This window comes from Psammomys obesus, unplaced genomic scaffold, assembly GCF_907164565.1.
Source record: "Psammomys obesus unplaced genomic scaffold, mPsaObe1.curated_primary_1811, whole genome shotgun sequence".
NCBI classification, from domain to species: domain Eukaryota; kingdom Metazoa; phylum Chordata; class Mammalia; order Rodentia; family Muridae; genus Psammomys; species Psammomys obesus.
Window position 1 is genome coordinate 5,549,189 of NW_026585797.1, and position 15,573 is coordinate 5,564,761.

Consider the following 15,573-nt stretch of genomic DNA (forward strand, 5'->3'; position numbering starts at 1 on the left):
TGAGTGGTATCAAACCTAGGGCTACAAGCAAGTGTGTCACTAATAGGCATCAGTCAGGAAACAGGAAAAAGAAAGGAGCAATTTGAGCACAGCTGCTTTTGGGAATCTCTGATCCCAGGGCATAAACCCTCCATCAAGGCCTTCAAAAGACTTTCAAGTTAAGCAAGTCAGGGCCACCAATAATATTCCTTTGATTGACTTAGAAAGACTGGTTTGGTTTGGTTTGGTTTGGTTTGGTTTGGTTTGGTTTGGTTTGGTTTGGTTTGGTTTTGTATTGTTTTTCGACAAAACAAGTTACACAATGAGAACAACACAACCAAAATACTTGGGCCCAGGGGGGCTTGCAGAGAATGGTACTCCAATTAAGAACCATGAATGTAGGACCTAGACCCCCTGTTCAAAGGACACCCATTGGTTGCTCAGTTTCCAAGTGAGGTCCCTAGTAAGGGAACAGGGGTTGTCTCAGACATGAACTCAGTGGCTGGATCTTTGATCACCTCCCCCTGGGGGTCGGATGCAACCTTGTCAGGCCACAGAGGAAGATGATGCAGCCAGCCTTGATGAGACCTGATAAGCTAGGGTCATATAGAAGAGGAGGAGGTCCTCTCCTATCAGGACATTAGGGAAAGGGCATAGGCAGAGAAAAGGAAGGGTGGGTAGTACTAGGAGGAGACAAGGGAGGGGAATGCAGTGGGGATCTAAAGTGAATAAATTGTAATAAATAAATAAATAAAATTTTTAAAAGTTACATAAACTAGTGTTCATTTACTAAAAAGAAAAAGGTGAGGGGGCGGGCAAGATGGCGGCGCCGGGAGGAGTCTCATTCTGAGCAGCAGCACAGCAGGATTGGCACAGTGACCAGCAATCAGAACTCGTGGCCATAAAACACAAGTGATTGTGTTTCACAGGTGAGAGGATACCCCAAGGTGGGGGATTCAATCAGCTTTAACTCACGCGGCTAAACTGCAGAAGAGATCCTGGTTCCACCAGGCGCTTGGTCGTCAGCCCAGGGCTACACACCAGCATGATCTGGTCATTGTCCCAGACTGAACTGTGTGGGCCCACAACAACACAGACTGGATTTTCCAGTCGAGAGATAACCTCACGGAGCAGGAAACAATTGGGACCGACCTTAGGTCACCCAGACATCCCCTGGAAAAGACTCGGGTTCCGTGGGTGCCCAGAGAGCCAGCCCGGAGCCAGAGCCGGGACCCAGGCGCCTGCACGGAGCCCTGCCTGCGTGCCTGATTCGCCGCCTCAGATAGAACTGTGGGTACCAGGGCACCAGGCACCAGAGACTGTGTTTCACTGGCAGGTGCAAACCCACAAGGAGGAAAATGGCTGGTCTGATCTCAGAGCACTCAGCCGACACCCCCACCCCGAAAAGGTCTCGGGAAAATTACCCAGTTTAGGCAGCAGCCAAGGCTCCGAACGGCCAGAAAGGGGGAGCCAAAAGCGGGCATCTGTGCCTGTGGGTTCTACTCGCCACCCCAGACAGAACAGCGGTCCCCAAAGCAAAGACTGGGTGTATCTGGCAGGAGGAAACCCCCAGCGGAGGGCATCATCAGCTCTAACGCTTAGGACACCCAGCACCAAAAGACTCCCTGGATTCACGCAGACTCTAGGCTCTAATGCAGGCAGGAGCACTGTGCTCAGCCTCCATTATTGAGTTCCCCTAGGGCACTGGGACACACAGCTGCATCCTCAGATCTACAAAAACCAGAGAGCCATTACAGCAGCCCTCAGATACTGTGCCAATGATCAACCAGTTATCCCTAGCTAGACTGTCAAAACTGTGGGAATCCCTGGTCATTCTAAAGGGCTACACCCACAGCGTCTGGACCAGAGCAGTGCCTGCAGCCTCCATCACAGACAGGGACACACAGCTTCTGGTCCAGAGTGAGGCACCCAGCTTCCAGACCAGAGAAGCGCCCCCAGGCGCCAACTCAACCTAGTTGCACATCCTCCAGGACCAGAGCGGAGCACTCAGCCTCTGGCCCAGAGACTTGCTGGGCACACCTCTCACTTTCCCGGACAAAACTGTGTGCCCCGAGATAACAGACTGAGTTTCCCTGTTGGGAGAAAACCCCACAGCTAGGGAATCAGCAGGTTCTTCAAGAGGACTGTACATGGAAATTTAGTGAGCAGCAGCACACTAAATTTATAACAAGAAACCCAGCAGTGGGGCAGGTGTCTTGAGAACTTCTATGGGTAAGAGGAGATCCCCCCCTGCCTAACAAAGACCACAGCTACTACTCAGGGCTATAGACCTGAGGTGAGCAGTGGCAACTCCTGAGAAACACTGGCCATACAGTGACCATAACCAAAAAGCAGAGGACTCCTTCAGAAAAAATCATCTTCCAGGTAGGGGATTCTCCCTACCTCAGGACTCCAGGAAGCACAGAAACTAACAGCCAACACCTAAATCAGCCCAATGGGTAGAGGTCAGCGTAAAGCTCAACCAACAAAAGACAGAGCAATATGGCATCTCCAGAACCCAGCCATCTAGGGGTGAACAGCCCTGGACAACGCAGCATAATAGAAAATCAAGAAGATGACCTTACATCTATGCTGATGAAGAGGATAATAGAGGAAACAAATAAAATACGTAAAGAATTAGAGGAAGATAAAACCAAACAGATCATGGCTATCCATAAAGAAATGGAGGAAGATAAAGACAAGCAGATTAGGGCCATCCGTGAAGAAATACGGGAAGATGCAGCCAAACAGCTTGTGGCCTTCAGAGAAGAAATAATTAAATCACTGAAAGAAATAAAAGAGACAGAGTTGAAGGAACTAAAAGAAAAAGAGGAAAATAGAAGCAGACAGGTGAAGGAAGTAAACAAAACAACTGAAGACCTGAAGACAGAACTAGAAAAATTAAAGAAAACACAAATGGAGGAAATAATGGAGAGGAAGAATTTAGGGAAGAACACAGGAACGACAGAGGTAAGCATAACCAACAGACTACAAGAGATGGAAGAAAGAATCTCAGGTGTAGAAGATACAATGGAAGAAATCGATGTATCTGTCAAAGAAAATTTTAAATCCAAAAAATTCCTGACACAGACCGTCCAAGAAATCCAAGACAATATGAAAAGACAAAATCTAAGAATAATAGGAATAGACGAAAAAGAAGACTCCCTTCTCCAAAGCCTAGAAAATATTTTCAACAAAATCATTGAAGAAAATTTCCCCAAGTTAAAGGAGAAGCCAATAAGGATACATGAGGCCTACAGAACACCCAACAAATTTGACCAGAAAAGAAAATCCTCCCGTCACATAATAGTCAAAACAGTAAGTATACAGAACAAAGAAAAAATACTAAAAGCTGCAAGGGAAAAAGGCCAAGTAACATGTAATGGCAAACCCATTAGAATCACACTTGACTTTTCAACAGAAACTATGAAAGCCAGAAGGGCCTGGACATATATCATGCAGACCCTAAGAGAACACAGATGTCAGCCCAGGCTACTATACCCTGCAAAGCTCTCAGTCCTCATAGACGGAGAAAACAAGATATTCAATGACAATAACAAACTTCAACAATACCTACACACAAATCCAGCATTACAGAAGACACTGGAAGGGAAAATACAACCCAAGAAAATTAGCTTCTGTCAAGAAAACACAGGAAATAATTAACCTTACTACACTAAAACAAAAAGCAACCAAGCACACAACCTTATGAACACAGCCAACATAAAAATCAAAGCATCTAACAGCCACTGGTCATTAATCTCTCTTAACATCAATGGACTCAACTCTCCAGTAAAAAGACACAGATTAACAGAATGGATACGTAAACAAAACCCAGCAATCTGTTGCATACAAGAAATACACCTAAGGCACAAAGATAGACATTACCTGAGGGTAAAAGGTTGGAAGACGACTTTCCAAGCAAATGGACCCAAGAAACAAGCAGGAGTAGCCTAATATCTGATAAAATAGACTTTCAACCAAAATTAATAAAAAGAGATGGGGAAGGACACTTCATACTCATCAAGGGAAAATTCCACCAGGATGACATCATAACCCTGAACATCTATGCCACAAATACAAGAGCACCCACATTTGTAAAAGAAACATTGATAAAATTTAAACGACATATAGATCGCCACACATTAATAGTGGGAGACTTCAACACCCCACTCTCAACAAAGGACAGGTCAACTAAACAGAAATTAAACAAAGAAACAATATCTCTGACAGAGGTCATGAATCAAATGGACCTCACAGACATTTACAGAACTTTACACCCAAACACAACAGAATTTACCTTCTTCTCAGCACCTTATGGAACTTTCTCCAAAATAAACCATATAGTTGGTCACAAAGCAAGCCTCAACAGATACAAGAAGACGGAAATTATCCCTTGTATCCTGTCTGATCACCATGGAATAAAGCTGGACTTCAACAACAACAGAAATAGCAAAAAGCCTACACACGCATGGAAACTGAACAACTTGTTACTAAATGACAACTGGGTCAGGGAAGAAATAAAGAAAGAAATTAAAGTCTTCCTAGAACTCAATGAAAATGAAGACACAACATACCCAAACTTGTGGGACACAATGAAAGCAGTGCTAAGAGGAAAGTTCATAGCACTAAGTGCCTTCAAGAAGAAATTCGAGACAGCTCATTCAAACAACTTAATGGCCCACTTAAAAACCATAGAAAAAGAAGAAGCAGACACACCAAAAAGGAGTAGACAGCTGGAAATAATCAAACTCAGGGCTGAATTCAATCAATAGAAACAAATAAAACAATTCAAAGAATCAATGAAACCAAGAGCTGGTTCTTTGAGAAAATCACAAAGATCAACAAACCCTTAGCCAAGCTAACTAAAAGGCAGAGAGACACCACCAAATCAACAAAATCAGAAATGAAAAAGGGGACATAACTACAGACACTGAGGAAATCCAAACAATCATTAGGACTTACTTCAAAAGTCTATATGCCACAAAATTTGAAAATCAAAATGAAATAGACAATTTTCTTGATCGATTTGACTTACCAAAGCTGAATCAGGACCAGGTAAATCAATTAAATAGTCCTATATCCCCCAAAGAAATAGAAGCAGTCATCAAGTCTCCCATGCAAAAAAAGCCCAGGACCAGATGGCTTCAGTTCAGAATTCTACCAGACCTTCAAAGAAGAGCTAACTCCAATTCTCTTCAAACTATTCCACAAAATAGAAACAGAAGGAACATTACCAAGCTCATTCTATGAAGCCACAGTCACCTTAGTACCTAAACCTCACAAAGACTCAACAAAAAAGAGAATTTCAGGCCAATCTCCCTTATGAATATTGATGCAAAAATACTTAACAAAATACTTGCAAACCGAATCCAAGAACACATCAAAGATATTATCCACTATGACCAAGTAGGCTTCATCCCAGGTATGCAGGGGTGGTTCAATATACGGAAATCCATCAATGTGATCCACCATATTAACAAACTGAAAGAAAAAAACCACATGATAATTTTCCTAAATGCTGAAAAAGCATTTGACAAAATCCAACATCCATTCATGTTTAAAGTACTGGAGAGATCAGGGATACAAGGCACATATCTAAACATAGTAAAGGCGATATACAGCAAGCCTATAGCCAACATCAAACTATATGGAGAGAAAATTAAAGCAATCCTACTGAAATCAGGGACAAGACAAGGCTGCCCACTCTCTCCATATCTCTTCAACATAGTGCTGGAAGTCCTTGCTAGAGCAATAAGACAGTTGAAGGAGATCAAGGGGATACAGATGGGAAAGGAAGAAGTCAAATTATCACTATTTGCAGATGATATGATAGTATACCTGAGTGACCCCAAAAACTCTACCAGGGAACTCCTACAGCTGATAAACACCTTCAGCAAAGTGGCCGGATACAAAATTAACTCAAAAAAATCAGTAGCACTCCTGTATACAAAAGACAAAAGGGCTGAGAAAGAAATTAGAGAAACAACACCATTCACAATAGCCACAAATGACATAAAGTACCTTGGTGTAACCCTAACCAAGCAAGTCAAAGACTTGTATAAAAAAAATTTCAAGTCTCTGAAGAAAGAATTAGAGGAAGATTTGAGAAGATGGAAAGATCTCCCATGCTCATGGCTTGGCAGGATTAACATAGTAAAAATGGCCATCTTACCAAAAGCAATCTACAGATTTAATGCAATTCCCGTCAAATTGCCAACACAATTCTTTACAGACCTGGAAAGAAAAATTCTCAACTTCATATGGAATAACAAGAAACCGAGAATTGCTAAAACAATCCCCTACAATAAAAGATCTTCTGGAGGTATCACCATCCCTGATCTCAAGCTGTACTATAGAGCAACAGTTATAAAAACTGCATGGTACTGGCATAGAAACAGAATGGTGTATCAATGGAATCGAACAGAAGACCCAGAAATAAACCCGCACACTTACGGACACCTGATTTTTGACAAATATGCCAAAACCATACAATGGAAAAAAGATAGCATCTTCAACAAATGGTGCTGGTCCAACTGGATGTGTACATGTAGAAAAATGAAAATAGATCCATACTTATCACCCTGTACAAAACTGAAGTCCAAGTGGATCAAAGACCTCAACATAAAACCAGACATACTAAACCGCTTAAAAGAAAAAGTGGGGAAGATCCTAGAACTCATTGGTACAGGAGAAAACTTCCTGAACAGAACACCAACAGCACAGGCTCTAAGAGCAACAATCAATAAATGGGACCTCATGAAATTGAAAAGCTTCTGTAAAGCAAAGGACACCGTCATCAAAACAAAGCAACTGCCTACAGATTGGGAAAGAATCATCACCAACCCTTTATCTGACAGAGGACTCATATCCAATATATATAAAGAACTAAACAAGCTGAAAAGCAACAAACCAAGTAATCCACTTAAAAAATGGGGAACAGAGCTAAAGAGAGAATTTTCTGTAGAGGAATATTGAATGGCAGTGAAGCATTTAAAGAAATGCTCAACCTCATTAGCCATTAGGGAAATGTAAATCAAAACAACCCTGAGATTTCACCTTACACCCATCAGAATGGCCAAGATGAAAAACTCAAGGGACAACACATGCTAGAGAGGTTGTAGAGAAAGGGGAACCCTTCTCCACTGCTGGTGGGAATGTAAACTTGTACAACCACTCTGGAAATCAATCTGGTGCTTTCTCAGACAACTAGGAATAGCACTTCCTCAAGATCCAGCCATACTACTCCTAGGCATATACCCAAAAGAGGCTCAAGTACACAAAAAGGACATTTGCTCAACCATGTTTGTAGCAGCTTTATTTGTAATAGCCAGAAGCTGGAAACAGCCCAGATGCCCCTCAACTGAGGAATGGATGCAGAAACTGTGGTACATCTATACAATGGAGCATTACTCAGCAATGAAAAATAAGGAAATCATGAAATTTGCAGGTAAATGGTGGGACCTGGAAAGGATCATCCTGAGTGAGTTGTCCCAGAAGCAAAAAGACACGCATGGTATATACTCACTCATATAAACATACAACATAGAATAAACCCACTAAAATCTGTACATCTAAACAAACTAAGCAAAAGAGAGGACCCTAACTAAAATGTTCAATCTCCATCCTGAAAGGCAAAGAGGATGGACATCAGAAGAAAAAGAAAATAGGAAACAACCTTGAAACCTGCTACAGAGGGCCTCTGAAAGCCAGAAGAAAACAGGAAACAACCTTGGAACCTGCCACAGAGGGCCTCTGAAAGCCTCTGCAGTATAGACTGCCAAAGCAGATGCTGAGCCTGATTGACAACTGATGGGCAGAGTGAATGGAATTTTATGTAAGAAGTGGGAAATAGTAAGAGCTGGAAGGGACGGGAACTCCACAAGCAGAACAACAGAACAAGATAATTCGAACACAGAGACTCAAACTCCAACCAAGGACTATTCGTGGAGATAACCTAGAACCCCTGCACAGATGTAGCCCATGGCAGTTCAGTGTCCAAGTGGGTTACATAGTAATGGAAAGAGGGACTGCCTCTGACATAATCTGATTGGCCTGCTCTTTGATCACCTCCCCCTGAGGGGGGAGCAGCCTTACCAGGCCATGGTAGAGGACAATGCATCCACTTTTGATGAGACCTGATAGACTAAGATCAGAAAGGAGAGGAGAACCTCCCCTATCAGTGGACTTGGGGAGGGGCATTCATGCAGAAAGGGGAGGGAGGGTGGGATCGGGAGGGGAGGAGGGAGGGGCTTATGTGGGGATACAAAATGAATAAAGTGTAATTAATAAAAAAAAACATTAAAAAAAGAAAAAGTTGTGTATACCACAAGACAGTCATTACTTCTTCATAATCTGTTGTCTAGCCTATTTACATACATAACTAGAAATAGAATTCTTGAGACTATAATTCAGGCTAACCAAATTATCACAGCAAAAATGCCACCACAGAACTAATATTAATCCTTATCTAGATACGTTAATCTTGTAAATATTTATAATTATGTAAATACTAGAGTCGCGTAACCAATGCTATAACATTTTGAAACACAAATAGCTTTGTAGAAGAACTCTGCTGCATTCATGTTATTGATAATCAAGCAGGGATATTTTCCTTCCAGCAAAAATAATGCTGAAAGAAGTGGGAAATGGAAAAAAGGAGGGTCTTCCATGAGAAAGTGCTGAGGTAGGTTAATATTGAGGGAGAAAAATAGAGAAGAAACAAACAAGGAGGGAAAATAAGGATGTTTGAAATTTATTTTTGAAATAAAAATAAGGAATTTTTATTTATCTACATTTTTATATAACACATGTTAGTGTGTGTGTATGTGTGTGTTATACATGTAAAAATCTTTTATGGTACTGCCGTATAGCTTCAGCACTCCCCAGTCTGCAGCTCAGAGGCCAGTGTTGTTAGCAGCAGTAGCAAGAGTTGAGGAGCCCAATGAGACTGGAAGACTAGGGCCAGGTGGCATCTGCCCCATGGGATTTAGTTAGCCATGGCCACAGCCAGGGTAAATCGTAACTATCTGCCTCCTTTGTTCCCAGCGTAACTGTAACCAGCTTTCTCCACATTGTTCCCAAAAACACTAAAAAGACACAAAAGTTTAGAGTGATATGTGGAGCTTTACAAGCAGCTCTGGTGCCAGGGCTGCTGCTGTGCCCCCTGAGTTGAAAGCAAGCCAAGTCTATTGTACTATGAATGAAGTCCCTCTCTGCCTAGCTAACGTAAGGGACCCCACTAGTGGCCCAAATTATGGTTGAGTATCCTGTTGAGCTTGCATTACCTAGAACCAGTCTGTGATCAGTAAAGTCCCTCAATAAGTTGTGCTCTGCCACCCTGTCTCTATTTGTCTCTCCTCTTACACAGGGTGGCACTAGTCTTTATGCACTATGACTGTTCTCACATGAGGTATGTTAGCACTCTTGGATGAGTAGCAGGCACAACATGACAGATGGCACAGAGGCTAGATGTACAGGAGGAAATTCAGTTGGACTGTAGCCACAAGGATCTGAGGATTAGTGTAGATGAGACTACATTACACTCCTCAGCAAGAGATTCTACTCGAGTGGTAGCTGTCTATTCACATGTGGATACTATGTTTCCGGCATGTGTAGGTTACCAGCAGGTTACACTTAGAGAACAACTAAGACACAACCCAGAATAAGGTCTGAAAGTCTGCATCTGAGGGAAAAGCAACCGAAATCAGACTGTCAGTGTGGATCTGAAAATACAACAGGAATCTCAAGAGAGTAGCAAAGGAAATAGAACATAAAAGAGATGTAAAATGTTCTAAAACCTATCTCTGAAGTACAAAGGTAAGGATTAAGAAGCAACTTAAAGGACAATAAACTAGCTCAGGAAGGTGACAGAAACCTTGTCACACCTGCTGACACAACTGGCTAAAACAAAATTCAGATTGCCTGGAACTATGGAGTCCTAACCATAGTTTTCTATTGGTCCCAGATTTTGCTTATGTAGAGTGAAATTAGAAGCTTTTAAGGGAAATTTTCAAACAAAGTAAGAGATAATATAATAATCCTAGTAGATACATAACTGACTATTATCATTTGTTAAACTATCTTTTGTCTAATTTCATATGTTGGAAAGACATTTATCTATAACTTAAAATGAGTGTAATGCTAGTCTCCTTTATTCCCCAATGAAAGGTACACCATGATTAATCACAGATGTAAAACATAAGCAAAATCATGCAGTTGGAACTAAGTAATATATTATTTATCAATACAATGTCAATGATGTGGAGAATCGTCTGCAAATGAGAGAGTAGGCAACAGAGAGGGAAAGAGAGAGAGGGGGGGAGAAAGACCCCAGATATGACAAGGAATTATTAAAATGAAGATTCATAAAATTTCATTTAGAATTCAACCAATCTGTTTAAACGACCTGGATTGTGGATCTGTCTATTTGTGGGTGTTTTAATGAGAAATGGTCTTCTCTGGGCTAGTATTAGAACACTTGCTTCTCAATTGGTGGTGCTGTTTGGAAAGGTTATGGAACTTTTAGAAGATAGAGCCTTGCAGAAGAAAGTAATTCCCTGGGTATGTGGCACAGACTTTGGAGATTCACGCTTTCACTCGACTTCCTGTTCTGTCGCACTACTAGCAGTGGAAGTGTGAAAATGTGATCCTTTATCCTCAGTCTCCAACTGCCATGTTCACCTGCCTGTGGTCATGCCTTCCCCACTGTGGTGGACTCTATCTATCAGGAACTGCAAGTCAAAATAAATATTTCCCTGAGTTGTCTTCTGTCGGATATTTATTATAGTAACAAAAATATAACTAAATATTTGTCTACTTACTCACCTATCCATCCACCCACCCAACAGTCTGCCTATCTATCTATCTATCCATCCAGCTATCTATTATCTATCTATTATCTATCAACTATCTGTCTATTTCTTATATGCATCTATTTTTCTTCTTGAACCTCACAGCAAGAAACATAACCAAAAAGGAAAAGAGGGTGCCATGGATATAATTAAAAGATAAATAGAAAAGAGGAAGAACAGTATTGAAAAAAACAGAGAATTAAAGGTGAGGAGTGAGTACAAAGAAAGAGTGAGAAATAAACAGAGCATGACAAAGAAGAAGACACAGAGAAGGTAGAGAATAATGCGAATAAATGCTTAGGGAAAAGGAAGAGAAGAACAACAGCAGAGTCACAGCATGACTGAGCACATTCACAGAACCCTACTCAACCACAGGATGTTCTGACAGTCTGAAGCAAGAGCCACACCTTAACAGGAGAAAGAAAAAGTAGAAACGTGAGGAGAGGCACAATGTATGTAATAATAAATGTTAAGACACCCTACAATAGGTTTAGTATTAGTAAATAAAGATCTACTCAGCAACATCGTACACGTTTAATTTAGTGAGTGAGGCGCTAGTGAGAAGCCTCTAGAAGCCTTTCCTTTCCACAGACTTCCCACTACAACAAGTTGCCTTGTTTCTGTCATCTCTCACCTCACATTCAGATCCTTCTCTTCATTGATTAAAACTTATTTAGTTTTTTAAGGTTCACATCTAATATACTCCTCCTGTTAGTGCCCAAAATAGGTACTCTTTCAAAAACCTGCACTCTTTTCAAAAGTACATGCATCCAGGCACAATTTTAAAACTCTTCCTGAGCTTCCCTTGTATCCATAGAATCCTGAATATATAACCTGTGCTATATCACTTGATACTTTTCCTCACTAAGTTTCAACCACAGGGAGCTTTTGCCTCCTTAAATATACCCAGTAACTCGTTCAGACCTGCTGAAACTTGTTCTTCCTACTCCTAGCCTACAGAAAGTTTCTCCTAAATGTTTCATGTTCCATTTACTAACTGACATGTTGTATCTTCTAGGAGGCCCATCTTGTGAACAAGCTATGGTAAATCAGGGCTCACTCCGCTTCCACATGCCTTTTATATATGTGGTTTATTACTATCTGTCTCTCCTATCACAGTGTAAGTACAGACCCTGTTGAGGTTAGATCTGTCAGTATCATAATAGTGAATTCACCATGAATCCTAGAACCTAGCATGCAGCTTCAAGGGCAGATGTTTCTAATTTCTATCTGGTTGTTGTTATGATGCAAAGCTTAGCAGCACCTGGGAAATTCATCATCTGTATCATACTCATATGTAAAGGCCAAAATAATAAACACTCCAAGCTTTGCAGGTATGAGGTTCCTGTTACATAACATGAAAATGGCCACAAAGGAGATGTAGCAAACATAAACAAGCATGGCTATGCCCCATGTTTAATTAAGGTCATGAAAATGCAAATTTTACATAGCTCTCATACATCACACTATTTTATTCTTCCAATGTTCTGTTAAATTTAGAAACAAAAAAAAAAAAGAAAGAAGGAAGGAAGGAAGGAAGGAAGGAAGGGAGGGAGGGAGGGAGGGAGGGAGGGAGGAAGGAAGGAAGGAAGGAAGGGAGGACCATTCCCAATTTGGGGTCGATACAAAGCAGTCAAGTGTTGGTTTGACACTTGATCTGGCCTGTGTTATAAGCACTTATGATTTTGCGTTCTTGCTCCCCTTCCTTTACTTCTCCAATCAGCATTCTAAATTGTATAACAAACAAAAAGCTGACAACAATAATAAAGACTGCTTCCTAGATAGAGAATAATCTATGTTTAGCCTCCAGAACTGCTGCTGCTTGAATCCTTTTACATGGCTTTCCAGTTTTCTTAATGTCGAACTTTCTCAACACGCCTCAAAACACTCCCTGGCATTCACCTCACACCCTCCGCCATCTTCTTCACTGTTCACTCTCTAGTCCTTTCACTAAGCATTCTTGCTCCACTCCAGTTATCCGATGGAGAGTTCCCTCACTTATACCCTGACTTCATCCATCCAGCTAGGCCACTTTCAATTTAGTCAAAGCTCCTGTCCCTGTGTAATAGTCCTTACCATTCCCATCTCCTGGTCAACTATTCTTACCTCATGTGTCAGACACCCCACCTCTTCTGACCAGGCTCATCTGCAACTAAAGAACTAGAAATCTCCTTTCCAGTTTCCACAATGGTTAGACTGTGTCCATGTAAGCCAGTTGTAATGAGGTTCATTAAGAAAAAAAAATGTTATATATATCTATATATCTATATATCTAACATATTATATTTATATATTTATGTATTTATATGTATATAACATTATATATATATTTAAAAACATTGCAAGCTGGAGATAGATAGATAGATAGATAGATAGATAGATAGATAGATCAAATATTTTAATCAAATATTAAAAACATTGCAAGCTGGATATGTATATTATCCAGCTTGCAATGTTTTTAATATTTGATTACACTGGTTACTTTTTAAAGTTAGGTAATAAAAGGCTTAAGAGACAGATCAGCATTTAGAATACTTGCTGCTCTTGCAAAGGAGCCAGATTTAGTTCCTAGCTTTTACATGGTAACTCACAACCATACACAACTCCAGTTCCATGGGCTCTAACACCCTTTCCTTGCCTCCTGGGTACCAGGCACACATGTGGCATACTTACACACATTGAGGTAAATATAAACGAGACAAAAAGAAACCTCGAACCAACATTTTTTAAAGAAATGAAAATATAAATCATGCATATAATGATTTTTGGTTTTGAGAATAGTATGTCATTTCAGCTTCAGAATAACCATGATAGCAGAAAGTATGCTTTCCCTACTTTAGGATGAGGAAATGAACTTCAAATGTGATGTGCTTCACAAATACTTAAGATGAGATGTGAGAGAATTAAAGGTCACCTCTGGATTTCATCCGAGGCTGGAGTTGGCCTTCCACTGCAATTAATGAATGATTAACTAATGGTGATAAAATCTACTCATTCACTTTCAGTTATTAGATGTGATAGGATATATATGAAGAAAATGGCTAATGGTTACTTTTATGGAAAAAGTAAAGAGATTATTTTAAAGCAACACTACTAAGAGAAGGTAGAAAATGCCACTGGGTTAGAATCATTGTGTGCATGCCACTGGGGATTTAGCTCAGCACCAGAGCTTCTGCCTAGCAGTGTGAGATCCTCAACACAATCCTCAGCACTGCAAAAACAAACCAACAAACCAAAATTGTGCATGAAACATGTAAGAAAAGGTATTTGTGAACTGTTTGAAATTTTTTGAAGTAAATTTTGGCAATGTAAAAAGTCTATGGAAATTCTTTACACTTAGCATGTAAGTATCTAACAAGATAATGAATGTAAGATTCACTGGAAAATGGAATTTCAGTTTTTATTCAATGCAATTACTGTTGTTTTGTGCCTGTGACTTCAACTGTGTAGAGTGCATCCTGAAGGCTGATGCGAATATGGTAGGTGCTCTATCCCTGTTACCTGTTGGGGATCTTTGTAGCCATTTCCCAGTAACTGGCTCTCAGCTGGACTCTACCTGGAAGTACCTCAGCAGCGGGCAGCTTTCTCGGCAGGACTGTGAGACCTCCGGGAGCGTCCGGGAGACTGCAAGACTAATGTTCTGGGAAATGAGTATCAATCTCTTTGCCTAAATTCAGGACAAGCTTTAAGATCATCTTAGCTCCAGTATTGTATTTGGAATATTGCATGAGGCTCAAACAATCAAATCACAAAGAAAGGAAGCTTCCCTCCTCACTGGACTGTGACAGAGTCCCCAGAATTTATTCCCAAAAGCCATTGGCATTCACTTCTCCTCCAGACTGAGCCTAAGACAAAGGTTAATTCTGAAATATAAAGCATATGTATATATTTTTCTATTTGATTGAAATGTATATTTCTCTAGAGAGATTAATAAAATGCTAAAAGTAATGTATTTCAGAATAAATTTTCCAAAATAAAACTTATTGCTAAAGTAGACAGTCTGGAAACACAGAGAAAAATGCATCATTCTCCCACTAGATTTTGATTTAAAAAAAAATAAAGTAAAAAGTTATGTGTACTCTCCAAAAGTCTAAAGTAATCACAAATGATTTCAATGAACAATGACACATATTCAGGGAAAAAGCATAAAGTAAGCTCTGGAAGAAGGATAACAAACTCATTGTTATAAATATATATTTCCCATTCGGACAAGAGACTGACACAGTAAAGGGACACACAACTGAACAGAAAGTGTAAAGCCTAGTAGGGTGCTGGGGTACATGAAAGGGGGAGCTAAAAGGTTTCCTGTATTTTTGCTTTATCAACTAAGCCTAAAACATATTTCTATTTTCCTTTTACTTTTTCTGTTAAATTTATAAAAATAAGACAGAATGGAAGAAGGAAGGAAAAGAGGAGGCAGGAATAGAGGAACCCTGGGGAAGGAAGGCTAAATGATGTAACTTAAGAAACCAAGAAAGAGCAATGTTACTTGATTATATTTTGTTTTCATTTAGAAGAATAATACTTGACATGAAAGAAGTATAAAAGATACTGAAACCCAGCATTGACAAGGGTTATTTGGTCTTAGTTTTCTTTTACGTTTTTGGCATTGGTTCAAAATACAGGTGTATTGCTCAATTATATTTTATGTCTTATAAATGATACAGGCTGTAAAATATAGAATAATTTACATTTATCAGAATCTCCAACTTGGCATAAACCTGGCTGTTATCTACCATCC